Source organism: Mustela lutreola, chromosome X, assembly GCF_030435805.1.
Source record: "Mustela lutreola isolate mMusLut2 chromosome X, mMusLut2.pri, whole genome shotgun sequence".
Classification (NCBI taxonomy): Eukaryota; Metazoa; Chordata; class Mammalia; order Carnivora; family Mustelidae; genus Mustela; species Mustela lutreola.
Window position 1 is genome coordinate 115,552,874 of NC_081308.1, and position 14,796 is coordinate 115,567,669.

The 14,796-nt window shown below is 39.3% G+C and overlaps 1 protein-coding gene and 1 pseudogene across 1 annotated transcript in view; one reads left to right on the forward strand and one right to left on the reverse strand.

Annotated features, from left to right (window-relative positions):
* GPC3 (glypican 3) overlaps positions 1-14,796 on the reverse strand; it is a 399,487-nt gene that overhangs the window by 142,923 nt on the left and 241,768 nt on the right. The gene's annotated exons all lie outside the window — the stretch shown is intronic.
* On the forward strand, positions 11,163-12,420 carry LOC131821318 (dnaJ homolog subfamily A member 1-like; annotated as a pseudogene).

A 14,796-nucleotide genomic window follows, 5' to 3' on the forward strand; every position in this document is an offset into this window, starting at 1 on the left:
GGGCCCCTGACTGACTGCTTGAGTCAGATTCTTGGACTGGCTACAAAATCTGTAATTCTTACGATTTAACCCAGGTCTAGTCTGATGTCTGGCCCAGCTATATTCTTTATAGCTTCCCCTCAATGGAGATTTCTGGTTGACCCTAGGGCTATAGAAATACAACAGGTTCAGGCCTTTAGCTCTCATAGCCGAAAAGACGAGAAAATGGGGAAGGGCTGCAAATACATTAAATAGCGTCTCTGACTCTCCTGCTCTTAACTAAGCCGACAGGTCGATTCTGTGTTCAAAGTTTAAGAACCAGATTAAAAAAAAAAAAACAGATGAAGGAAAGACTTTACCTCTTTTTTCTTTTATTTTAAGGATGTAAACTCCATGCCCAACACGGGGCTTGAACTCACAACCCTAAGATCAAGAGTTGCATGTTCTACTGACTGAGCCAAACAGGCACACCTACATTTTCCTTCTCTGGGTGTGTGTGTGTGTGTGTGTGTGTGTGTCTGTCTTACATGGCCCATAATAGGAGGAGGAAGGGGAGGGAGAAACAGAAACAGAAAGAGAGAAGTTCCCGTTAGTGAGTCTGTGGGGGAGCCACAGACATACCCTACTGCCCTGGGAAATTTGACAGCCTTTGAGGAAGATGGTGGCTGTCTCACTCCTTCCTCTCAGGAGCTGTTCTCCAGGTCACCGGGACCTCAGGGGCTCTAGAAGATCTCCGCAGTTTTATTTAATTACGGAATAACCTTTCTGCTGGAATCCAGATGATTACTGTGGCCCCAAAGAGGGCTTTGCTGAGAGAACTGTTGCTAAATAACTGGTGTAATTTAGTTTTGGGTTGTCAGTGGATTCTTCAGAACTCCACAGAATTAAACATAAAAACTCCCTCTATGGTTATGCCATTTAAATACCAACTCTGATCCTGTGGTCCACTCTGGAGGAGTATGACCTGTGGCATTTGTTTAGGATACCTTGGGGGGCTTGGGGATAGGGTGGGTTGGGAATTCTGTAGGTTTCCAGCTGAAATAAAATAATGAACTTCAGTTCATTCTGTTGAATTGTCTATTATGCTGTTGTTCAATTTCATTTAATTAAATCTTAAAAGTTTTAAAACAAAATATACATTGAAATTATGTGATATACAACATAAACTTTTTAATAGTAGTAACCATGCCCATTTAACAATTCCACAGGTATAATAAAAATGCTAATATATGTTAATGTTTAGTCTGTGGTTAATGTTTTGTCTTGTTAATTTCCCCAGGGCTTTTATTACTGATTTAAATCTGCCACACTACTCAACTGATTGCACTGCTTCCACAAACTGCATGAAAGTAGCTCAAATGAATACTGATTAACAGAAATGAACAAACATTTGGCTGGGCAAACCATTCTTATTATATGCTTGTAATCATTACATACATTTTCTTACAATGAGATGGGCATGGCAGGCATTTTCCACTCATTTTTCCTACAAAAAATATGCATACGAGCATTAAATTAATTTATAACCTTGTACTTCAGGAAGCACATCATTATTAATTAACTATTGATTGATCTGGATATAGAGCACGGAGGATAATGAACAGACCTGGTGACAATGTAAATGTTTTTTTTCTTTTTTCTGCCACAGACGTTTTGCTGTGGCTCATCATTAATTGCTTGACCATTAAAATGAAAGTCGCTAATAAACTGTAATGCATTATGAATTGCGCTATTTTAGGAAGTCAGGTGTCACTGTGTGAACCTTCTATGCGAGTCGTGTCTTTATTTTTTTTTTTAAGATTTTATTTATTTACTTATTTGCCAGAGAGAGAGAGAGCATAAGCAGGGGGAGCAGCAGGCAGAGGGAGAAGCAGGCTCCCCGCTGAGCAAGAAGCCTGATGCAGGGCTCCATCCCAGGCCCTGGGATCATGACCTGAGCCGAAGGCAGATGCTTAACCAACTGAGCCACCCAGGGCATCCCTCAAGTCATCTCTTTAAATAAACTGGAATCCAAAAAAAGGTAACTCGTTCTGCAGCTCAGTCTGCTGTTCAGTGGAACTCAGCATTCTAATATGGTGAAAAGAGCACATGATTTGGAGTCAGAAGACCTGGGTTCTAGTCCCACTCTCTTCCTGTTTCGGTGACTCTGCACAAGTCCTTTAATTTCCTTCAGACTCAGCTCTGCAAAATGGAATACAAACACTGCCTGCCATGCCTCGCAGCTGTGTGAGGATCAGATACAGGCACGGATGGAAGTGCAAAGTCTGCCCCATCCAGACAGAAATCCGACTCAGATTAGAATGTGTTAGAATCCCGGCTCAGTGGGTCAAGTACATCGCTAGCTCTAAGTAACACTTGGAGGTGTTCTCTACTGGGGACTTCTGGAAGGCAGCGAAAGGGTTTGATGAGATTGATCCCCACTCTGAACGGGAACTCCATTGAGTTTGCTGGCATTGTTTGCACATCCCACAGTCTCTCATCTTTGTTCTGGGTTACCTGGAATATCCCCTTCTATTCTTCAGGGCCCTGATTCCTGATTGGTGGGTGGCAAATAATCTTTGCCGTTACCCAGTGTCTCTAATCTGCATGGTGATGGGTGCTATGGGGGTGGGAGACAGGTTTTCAACACCCTTTTGTGGAAGGGACTTGCATTTTACTAATTTATATTTGCCACAAGTGGATTCGTAGTTGAAAATAGAATCCTGCACGCGTGCCTAACACTTCTCATGTAATACCAATCCCTTCACAGGACCAGGAGCCCCGGCCAGTGTTGCTTAATCACATATGGCCAATAGGACTAATATAGTGGCAGTTAAAAGAGAGCTTCATGTAGTCCAAACATTCAATACTGAACTCAAATACCACTTGTCCAAATGCACTCTTCTGCTTGTGTCCCCTGTCCCAGTGGAAAGGAATAATCAGCTACCTACTCAGTTGAAACCAAAGCATATCTGATTTCTCCCCTTCTCTCACTTCCCTATGTCCAGCCATGTAGGTTTGTGCTTCTTTCCGTTCTTATAAATAACTTTTAACCCTGGGCACTTTTCTTCATCCTCAGGTCTAGGATACCATCTCTTAGAATAGTGCTGCTCGAACTTCAACATGTATACAGATCATCTGGGAGTCTTAGTCATGAAGATTCACATACAGTAAGTCTAGGATTGAGTTCTGAAATGAGCAGTAAGACCTCAGAGCAGTGGTTCTCAAAGTGTGGCCCCCAAAGAAGCAGTGTCAGTATCCTACCTGGGAACTTGTTACGAATGCAGATTTCGCGGCCCAGCCTTCAACCTACTGAAGCAGGAAAATGGGGAGTGGGGTCCAGCCATCTGGCTCAGCAAGCTCTCCAGGGGATTCTCAGGCACATTCAGGTTGGAGAGCCAATGCCAACAGAGATCATCCCACTCTTCTTAATTGGTCTCCCAAGCTCCAGTTTTGACCTCCCCCGGATTCAGCCCCTCTAACTATGGTTCTCTGAGACTCTCTCAGGAAGTTCTAGAGGTCAAACTTCTATCCACAATAATACTAAGACTTTGCCTTTTCCACTCTTCTTCCCTTAGAAATATAAGGAATTTTCCAGAGGCTATCTAAAGTGTAATTAAACCATGCTCTGCGATATGTGTTTGTGCATTCTAAAAGTTTCTAAAATAGCTGGTTTAGGGTACAAATACATTTATTTTTTCTTCTTAGGGTACAAATACATACTTTTCAGAGATTAATTTATTCTCAGGACTTAGTGCTCTTACTGATTACTTAGGAGATGCCTACTATAATCTTTATAATCTCATTCTAATTAAATAAATTGTTACTTTGAAAGCTTTGTGTCTATGTGAAAACATAAGAAGTAAATGTACTTTGGGGCATGTGGATGGTGCAGTCAGTTAAGCATCAGACTCTTGGTTTCTGCTCAGGTCATGATCTCAGGGTCATGAGACGGAGCCCCACCTTGAGGTCTGTTCTTATCGCTGAGTCTGTTTGAGATTCTCTCCATCTCCCTGCCCTTCCTGCTTGTGCTCTCTCACCCAAAAAATACATCTTTAAAAAAGGAAGTAAATGCACCCTGTTGCCTTATTTGTAATATTTAGAGATACTTTTTGAAAAATCACCTAAGTTTTAAAGTTAACTATGCCTGTTATTATGGAAGATCTTATATGTCATCACATAACATAATAAAATTTATTTACAACATAATTTTCTGATATTTAAAAATGGATGCTTGGCTTCAAGAAGGAGAGTGGAAGACTCACTTAATTTCTGGTTGCAATGCCTAGGTATAAGCATGTTCAAAAGTGTTAAACCATCAAGAGTTCTCTGAATCATAGAAAGGTGGAACCTCCACAGTAGATTGCAACCATACTTAAGAAACAAGAACGTGCCAAAAAGTTAGCATTCCTTTGGCAGTATAGATACTAATAATTTATCTTACTGTGTCTGATGCAACAGAACATTTCAGAATAGTATTATAATGTGATCTAAGCTGTAGAGTCATCTTGAAATCAATTATTCAGAGTTTAAAGGAAAAGAAATTAAATATTTAAAAGTAGATGTAAAAAGTCAAAAATTGTTTGTTACAGGTTTTTTTTTAAAGAATAGAAATGGAAAAGCCATTAAAGCATCGTGCGGGGCACTGTATTATAGTAGCTAAGGAAGCACACACAAGAGTGGAGAAATTAATGAACATTGCAGAGTCGGAAAGGATATCCAATGGGGATATTGTTGAAGACAGTCCCTTCAACAAATGGTATTGGGAAAACGGGACAGCTACGTACAAAAAAATGAAACTGGACCACTTTCCTAGACCATACACAAAAATAAACTCAAAATGGACTAAAGACCTAAATATAAGACCTGAAACCATAAAAATCCTAGAGGAGAACATAGGCAGTAACCTCTTTGACACTGGCAGTAGAAACTTCTTTCTAGATATGTCTCCTGAGGCAAGGGAAACAAAAGCAGAAATAAACCATTGGGGCTACACCAAAATAAAAAGCTTTTGAATGGTGAAGGAAACAATCAAGGCCCGGGAGAAGAAAACTGCAAACGACATATCTGATAAAGGGTTAGTATCCAAAATATATAAAGAACTTATCAAACTCAACACCCAAAAAACAAATAATCCAATTTTAAAATGGGCAGAAGACACATATAGACATTTTTCCAAAGAAGACATATAGATGGCTAACAGACATTTGAAAAGATGCTCAGTATCACTCTTTATCAAGGAAATAAAAACCAAAAGCATGGTATCACCTCACACCTGCCATCATGGCTAAAATCAACAACACAAGAAAGAACAAGTGTTGGTAAGGATGTACAGAAAGCAGAACACTCTTGCACTATTGCTGAGAATGTGAACTGGTACAGCCATTCTGGAAAACAGTATGGAGGTTCCTCGAAAACTTAAAAATAGAACTACCCCATGATCCTTCTAGGTATTTACCTAACGAATACAAAAATACTAATTCAAAGAGATACATGCACCCTGATGTTTATAGTAGCATTATCTACAATAGCCAAGTGACGGAAACAGCTCAGGTGTCCAACAACTGAAGAATGGACAAATAAGATGTGGTGAATATATACAATGGAATATTACCCAGCCATCAAAAAGAACAAAATCTTGCCATTTGCAATGATGTAGATGGAGCTAGAGAACATTATGCTAGTGAAATAAGTCAGAGAAAGACCAATACCATATGATTTCACTCATGTAGAATTTAAGAAACAAAACAAATGAACAAAGGGGAAAAAAGAGAGAGAGACAAACCAAGAAATAGAACTTAACTATAGAGAACGAACTGATGGTTATCAGAGGGCAGGCAGGGGGATAGGGGAGATGGGTGATGGGCATGTCATGATGAGCACTGGGTGTTGTATGGAAGTGTTGAATTACTATATTGTACACCTGAGGCTAATGTTAACACTGTATGCTAACTAACTGGAATTTAAATAAAAACTTCCAGAAAAGGAACTGGTGGTATTTCTGAAAGAACAACAACAACAACAACAACAATCCTGTAGAGTTGACATTGTCGAGAGTCTACTAGATAAAGAGTCAGTAGAGGAAGTCATGCCACCCTGCAATGAAAGAAACTCATTAAATTCAAGATTTAGCTGCAATCATAAAGATGGGGGCCTAATATCACCTCAGTGGAATTGTTTTTGCCTTTCAAACAGACAAATCTACAGACATGAGCTGGATTTGCTGTTTTATTTATGTTTATCCACTATCGGCACCAACTAATCATCGGAGAAGATCCGAGGTGAGAGCATTGAGAGAGAGACAGGAAGAGTGCTGAAATATTCCCAGCGTTGAATGACATTGTTGAAATTCATGGTTTATCTTCAGGCAAATGTGAAGATGTTTACATTGCAAAAGCAATGGCATGGGTCAGGGGAGTGGCACCAAACTCGTATGGTAATCATTTTATTTTTCCACTGTTAAGCACTCTCACTTTTTTAAAAGCCCAGTTTCAGGGGAGCCTGCATGGCCCAGTCATTTGGGAGTCCAACTCTTGGTTTCAGCTCAGGTCATGATCTCAGAGTGGTGGGATTGAGCCCCACGTGGGGCACCATCTGCACTCAGTGCAGAATCTGCTTGTCCCTCTCCCTCTGCTCCCCCCCCCCCCACTCTGTCTCTAAAATAAATAAATACAATCTTTAAAAAAAATCAAGTTTCATTTAAGAAGGTACTTGAAGAAGCAGTACGAAATAATTTTAGTCAATCTTGACCCTTGATGACACGTCTTATTTAACATTATGTGTGATGCATAAAGTACTTCTGTTACATGCTGAAGAGTGGTGATCATCTAGAGGAAAAGACCATGGGTGATTGAGTTGAGATGAACTAGGAACTTTTTTCATAAAACATTATTTTTATATAAAAGAGCGACAAACTAATGTTATTCACAGTTGAGTATTTGGCAGTCGTTTTCTTAAAAAGAACAAAGTGAGTCTATTACTTCAAGACAAAAAAAAATGACACTGTTTATACCCAACAATAAAATTTGCACTATCAGCATTTCCAGTGTCACATATAAAGAACTTAGAAGTTGCCACTCCATCCTAACAACAAGAAGCTAAACAGACTGAAAACACAACTCTTGGGGCTCCTGGGTGGCTCAGTGGGTTAAGCCTCTGCCTTCGGCTCAGGTCATGATCCCAGAGTCCTGGGATCAAACCTTATATCTGGCTCTCTGCTCAGCAGGGAGCCTGTTTCCTCTTCTTCTTTCTCTCTGCCTGCCTCTCTGCCTACTTGTGATCTCTCCCTCTCTGTCAAACAAATAAATAAAATCTTAAACAAAACAAAACAAAACAAAACGCCACTCTTCTTGGAACTACAGGAGACGGAAGGGCAGAGGGACAGAGGGTAAATCCCTGTCACCAAGACTGGAGAGATAGGCAAATACAGGGAGTCAGAGCTCAGCAGAGCAGAGAATCAGAAGCAGAAACCACCTTGGGACACAGTGCTGGGGTAGAAAAACTGAAATTGTAATTGACAAAGTGCTGGAAGCTTCATGCAGAAAATTCTGAGAGTTAGTCTCTGGGGAGACCTCCTCATAAGGGGGCCTCCACAATATTATGAAATTTACCTGCAGGAGCCTGACCAGATTCCCAAAGTAAATATCAAAGAAAAACTCCCTCAGGCTTCCAGGAAGGAGAGGAGAAAAGGAACCATATTGAAATACACCAGGGCACTCCACTCCTCTCTAAGAAGTCCTGCTCTAAGAAGAAACTAGTTAACCAAAGCCTAATCTGCTGGGGTATTATCAGAGCCTAACTCACCTGGGGAAGGAAAATATCCAACTCTAGCCCACTCTAGCCATCCTTTACCACATAATGGGGGATTAAAACAAAAACAAAAACAAAAACAAAACAGAAACACCTGTGAAGTTCATGGTCCAGAAGCATAGGCTCATTAAAAGACAGACTTAATCATAGAATTATAGAATGCCTCTCCTCACCCTACACCTTAGAACCACATTACTAAAAGCCTATTCACAATAATTCTTTCTAACAGGAACATCATGTCCAGCTATCAAAAAAATTATAAGGCATGCCAAAAGGCAAAAAACACAATTTGAAGAGAGAGCAAACATCAAAACCAAACATGGCAAGGATGTTGCAATTATCAGACTGGAAATTTAAAACAACTATGATTTATTAATAGTGGATAAAGAAAACAGCATGCAAGGAAAGAATGGCAATGTAAGCAGAGAGATGGAAATCCTAACAAGGGACCAAAAAGAATGCTAAAGAGAAAAAAACAGTAACAGAAATGAAGAATGGTTTTGACAGGAATATGAGCAGACTGGACACAGCTAATGAAAGAATCTCTAAGCTAGAGGATATAGAAACAGAATCCTCAGAGGCCAAAAAGCAGGGGCTCCTGGGAGGCTCAGTCAGTCAAGCGTCAGACTCTTGGTTTTGGCTTAGGTCGTGATCTCAGGGTTGTGAGATTGAGCCCCATGTTGGGCTCCACACTGAGCACGGAATCCGATCAAGATTCTTTTCCCCTCCCTCACCCTCGCCCTCGCCCACTACTTATTCCTCTTCTTGCACACATGTGCGCATGCTCTCTCTCTCTCTCTCTCTCTCTCAAATAAATAAATAAATAAATAAGTAAATAAAATCTTTAAAAAAAAAACCTCCAAAACAAAGAGAACAAAGAACAAAACAGAATCGAATAGCCAAGGACTGTGGGACAACCACAAAATAGGTAACATATGTATAATGGCAATACCAGAAGGAGAAGAAAGAAAGGAATAGAAATATTTGAAAAAATAATGACTGAGAATTTCCCCCGAATTAATGTCAGACACTAAACCACAGATTAAAGAAGTTCAGAGAACACCAAGCAGGATAAACGTGAAACAAAGGAACAGGAGGGGTACCTGGGTGGCTCTGTCTGCTAAGCCGCTGCCTTCAGCTCAGGTCATGATCTCAGTGTCCTGGGGTCAAACCCCCCACTGGGCTCCTTGCTTAGTGGGGAGTATGCGTCTCCCTCTCCTCCCTGCTCGAGTTCTATCTCTGTTGCCTTCTCTGTCTCTCTCTCTCAAATAAATAAAATCCTTAAAAAATAAAACAAAAACAAAGGAACAGAAAACAAACAAAAGCAACCCAAAATACACCTAGGCATACCACCTTCAAAGTATAGAAAAAGATAAAGTAAAAATTGCACAAGAATTCAGAGGAAATTAAAAAAAAAACACCTTACTTATAGAGGAACAAAGAATTACATCTAGCTTTTTTTCAGAAACCATGCCGGCAAGAACAGAGTGTAGTAAAATATTTAAAGTGTTGAGAGAAAAAAGCCACCAAGCTAGAATTCTGTACCCTGAAAAATTAACCTTTAAAAGTGAAGGGGAGAAATGCAAATCAAAACTACAGCGAGGTATCACCTCACACCCATCAGAATGGCTAGTATCAAAAGACAAGAAATAGCTAGTGTTGGTGAGGATGTGGAGAAAAGGAAACCCTTGTGCACTGTTGGTAGGAATGCAAACTGGTGCAGCCACTATGGAAAATAATATGGAGGTTCCTCCAAAAATAGAGGACTGCCGTAGGATCCAGCACTTCCACTTCTGAGGATTTAGCTGAAGAAAATGAAACACCAGTTCAAAGAAATGTACACATCTCTATGTTTACTGCAGCATTATTTACAACAGCCAAGATATGGAAGCAGCCCAAGGGGCCATCAACTGCTGAACAGATAAAGAAGATGTGATTTTATACATGTATATATTTTATATTATATATATATATATATATTATATATATGAATGGATATTCATATGCCCATTATATAACATTCAAATATAATAGAATATTACTCATCCATAAAAAGAATGAAATCTTGCCATTTGCAACAACAGGGATAACCATAGTGAAATAAGTTAAAGACAAATACCATGTGATTTCACTTATATGTGGAATCTGAAAAACAAAATAAACAAAACAAAACAGCAACAGATTCATTGACACAGAGAACAAACTGGTGGTTGCCAGACGGGTGGGGAGTAGAGATATGGGCAAAATGAGATGGGAACCAAGAGGCACTAACTTCCAGTTATAAAATAAATAAGACACAGGGATACAATGTATTAGGGAATAGAGTTAATGATTTTATATAGGGAATATAGTTAATAATATTGTAATAATTTTGCATAGTGACAGATGGTAGCTAGATTTATCATGATCACTTTGTAGTGTATATAAATGAATAATGATGTTGTACACTTGAAAGTATTATAATACTGTATGTCTTCTACACTTCAATTAAAAATATGAAAGGAAAATACTTTCTCAGACAAACAAAAACTAAGGGAATTTGTGGCTGGTAGATCTGCCTTGTATGAAATATTAAAAGAAGTTCTATAGAGAGATGGCAAATAATATAGATCAGAAACTCAGATCTCCATAAGGAAAGGAAGAGCACTAAAGAAGGGATAAGTGAAGGTAAAACAAAAATAAAGACTCTTATCTTAGCTGATCTAATGATAAAACTTTGTCCAAAATACTAATAGCAACAATGTGTTTGATTATGTATGCTAATATATGTGTCTTACGATATATCATTATATATGCATATATAAATGAAATGAATGTTAATAAAACAAAAGATAAGAGGAAGGAATTGGGATTATTTTGCCATTATAAAGAATTTACAAGACTCAGGAAGTGGTATAGTGTTATTTGAAAGTGGACCTGGATTATTTGTAGATTTATATTGCAAACTCCAGGGCAACCACTAAAAAACATTTTAAAAAGAACTAAAACTGATATACTAAGAAAGGAAAAAATGGAATCACATAAAAAGCTAAATTAAAACCACAGAAGGCAGAAAAATAGTGAAAGACAAAAACAGGAACAAAGAACAAGGGCAACAAATAGAATAAATAAAATAAAATTAAAAAAAGATATGGTAGATATTAATCCAAGTATATAAATAATCCTTTGAATATCGGTAGTCTAAATGCATCAATTAAAAGACAGAGACTATCAAAGTATATCAAAACACATGACCTAACACTATATGTTCTTTATAAGAAACACACTTTAAATATAGGGAACTTTCCAGAATGCTTGGTGAGACGCGGAGGAGTGGCCGCTACCCGAGCTGCGCCCAGCAACGTGCTCCTTCCCGCTCCCCCACATCCGCCTAGGCCCTCTCACCGGCTGTAGAAAATGGTGAAAGAAACCACTTACTATGACGTTTTGGGGGTCAAACCCAATGCCACCCAAGAAGAACTGAAAAAGGCCTACAGGAAACTGGCCTTGAAGTACTACCCTGATAAGAATCCAAATGAAGGAGAGAAGTTTAAACAGATTTCTCAAGCGTATGAAGTACTCTCTGATGCAAAGAAAAGGGAATTATATGACAAAAGAGGTGAACAGGCAATTAAAGAACGTGGAGCTGGTGGGGGTTTTGGTTCCCCCATGTACATCTTTGATATGTTTTTTGGAGGAGGAAGAATGCAGAGAGAAAGGAGAGGTAAAAATGTTGTGCATCAGCTCTCAGTAACCTTAGAAGATTTATATAATGGAGCAATAAGAAAACTAGCTCTGCAAAAGAATGTGATTTGTGATAAATGTGAAGGCCAAGGTGGTAAGAAAGGAGCAGTTGAGTGTTGTCCCAATTGCCGAGGTACTGGGATGCAAATAAGAATTAATCAGATAGGACCTGGAATGGTTCAGCAAATTCAGTCTGTGTGCATGGAGTGCCAGGGCCATGGGGAACTGATCAGTCCTAAAGATAGATGTAAACATTGCAATGGAAGGAAGATAGTTCGAAGAAGAAGATTCTATAAGTTCATATTGACAAAAGCATGAAAGATGGCCAGAAGATAACATTCCATGGTGAAGGAGACCAAGAACCAGGACTGGAACCAGGAGATATTATCATTGTTTTAGATCAGAAGAACCATGCTGTTTTTACTCGGCGAGGAGAAGACCTTTTCATGTGTAGGGACATATAGCTCATGTGTAGGGACATACAGGTTGAAGCACTGTGCGGTTTTCAAAAGCCAATATCTACTCTGGACAACCGAACCATTGTCATCACCTCTCATCCAGGTCAAATTGTCAAGCATGGAGATATCAAGTGTGTGCTAAATGAAGGCATGCCAATTTATCATAGACCATATGAGAAGGGTCACCTCATCATCGAATTTAAGGTAAACGTTCCTGAGAATGGCTTTCTGTCTCCTGATAAACTCTCTTTGCTGGAAAACCTCCTACCTGAGAGGAAGGAAGTAGAAGAGACTGATGAAATGGACCAAGTAGAACTGGCAGACTTTGATCCAAAACAGGAAAGATGGCGCCATTACAATGGGGAAGCATATGAGGATGAGGGACATCATCCCAGGGGTGGTATTCAGTGTCAGACCTCTAAATGGGGCCAGTGAATAACACTGCTGGCATTTTATGTGCAGTAGTGAATGAGTGAAGGACTATAATCATAGCTCACTACTTGCTATTGTTTTTGTTTTAATATTCAATTATAGTAGTGTTTTAAAAGTTAAATGAAGAATAAACTCAAATATAAAAAAATATAAAGTCACATAAAGTTTAAAAGTAAATGGATGGAGAAAAATATATCATGCTAACACCAATCAAAAGACAGCAGGAGTGGGCGCCTGGGTGGCTCAGTGGGTTAAGCCGCTGCCTTCGGCTCAGGTCATGATCTCAGGGTCCTGGGATCGAGTCCCACATCGGGCTCTCTGCTCAGCAGGGAGCCTGCTTCCCTCTCTCTCTCTCTTTGCCTGCCTCTCTGCCTACTTGTGATCTCTGCCTGTCAAATAAATAAATAAATAAAATCTTTAAAAAAAAAAAAAGACAGCAGGAGTGACTATATTAATTTCAGACACAGCAGACTTCAAAGTAAGAAAAGTTATCAGGGATAAGGGAGGACATTACATAATGATAAAGAAGACATAACAGTTCTTAATATGTATGTGCCTAACAACAGGGCATCAAATTATATGAGGCAAAACTTGATGGATCTGCCAGGAGAAATGGATGAATATACTATCATACTTGAAGACGTCATCATTCCTCTTTCAGAAATGGACATATCCAGCAGGCAGAAAATCAGTAAGGATACAGTAGAACTCACCAACATCATCAATCAGCTGGATATAATTGACATAGGCAGATTCCTTCATCCAACAACACACGACACGTTCTTCTCAAGCTTACATGGAACGTTCACCAAGATAGATCATATTCTGGGCCATAAACACAACTTAACAAATTTAAAAGAAAAGAAATCATACCATGCCTGTTCTCATGCCACAGTGAAATGCAACTAGAGATCAATAACAGAAAAATAACTGGAAAATCCCCAAATACTTGGAGATTAGACCACACACTCCAACTCAGACATGAGTCAAAGAAAATTAAATGAAAATAAAAATAAAACATTAAAATCTGTGGGATGCAGTGAAAATAGTGCTTAGTGGGAAATTTATAGCATTGAATGCATATATTAAAAAAGAAGAAAGTTATAAAGTCAATAATCTAAGTTTTTGCCTTAGGGAACTAGCAACAAAGAGCAAATTAAATCCCAAGTAAGCAGAAGAAAAGAAATAATACAAGTTAGAGCCGAAATCAATGAAATTGAAAACAAGAAATCAATAGAGAAAATCAACAAAACCAAAAGCTAGTTGTTTGGAAGAAGGATCAGAAACCTCTATAAACCTCTAGCCAGGTTAAGAAAAAAAGAGACAGGACACAAATTACTACATCAGAAATGAAAGGGGATATCACTACAGATCCCATGGAAATTGAAAGGAAACCCACTTAGCAATTTCCATAGGAATACTATGGACAGCTCTATGCCCACAGATAGGATAACCTAAGTAAATTGGCCATTTCTGTGGAAAAAATAATCTGCCATAATTCACACAAGAAAAAAAAAACCCAGATGATCTGAATAGGCCTTGTATCTATTAAAGAAATCGAGTCAATGATTAACATCCTTCCAAAACAGAAAGAACCAGGCCCAGACGGGTTCACTGGTAAATTCTATCAAACATTCAAGGAATAAGTCATACCAATTCTCTACAGTCCCTTTAAAAAACCTTGGAGTGTCTGGGTAGCTCAGTTGATTGAGTGTCCAACTCTTGATTTAGGCTCAGGTCATGATCTCAGAGTCTGGAGATTGAGCCCTGTGTCAGACTCTGCACTGAGCAGGGAGTCTGCTTGACATGCTCCCCTTCTCACTCTCCCTCTGCCTCCCCTCTTTCCTCTTCCCTCTCCCTCTCTCTCTCAATAAATAAATAAATCTTTATACAGATGTAGTGAAAAGAAGGGCCATCTGTACCCCAAAGTTCATAGAAGCAATGGCCACAGTTGCCAAACTGTGGAAAGAGCCAAGATGCCCTTAGACGGACGAATGGATAAGGAAGATGTGGTCCATATATACTATGGAGTATTATGCCTCCATCAGAAAGGATGAATACCCATCTTTTGTAGCAACATGGATGGGACTGGAAGAGATTATGCTGAGTGAAATAAGTCAAGCAGAGAGAGTCAATTACCATATGGTATTGCTTATTTGTGGAGCATAAGGAATAGCACAGAGGACATGGGGAGATGGAGAGGAGAAGTGAGTTGGGGGAAATCGGAGGGGGAGATGAACCATGAGAGACTGTGGACTCTGAGAAACAAATTGAGGGTTTTAGAGGGGAGGGGGGTGTGGGATTGGGTGAGCCTGTTGGTGGGTATTAAGGAGGGCACGTACTGCAGGGAGCACTGGGTGTGGTGCATAAATAATGAATTCTGGAACACTGAAAAGAAATTTAAAAAAAGAAATAA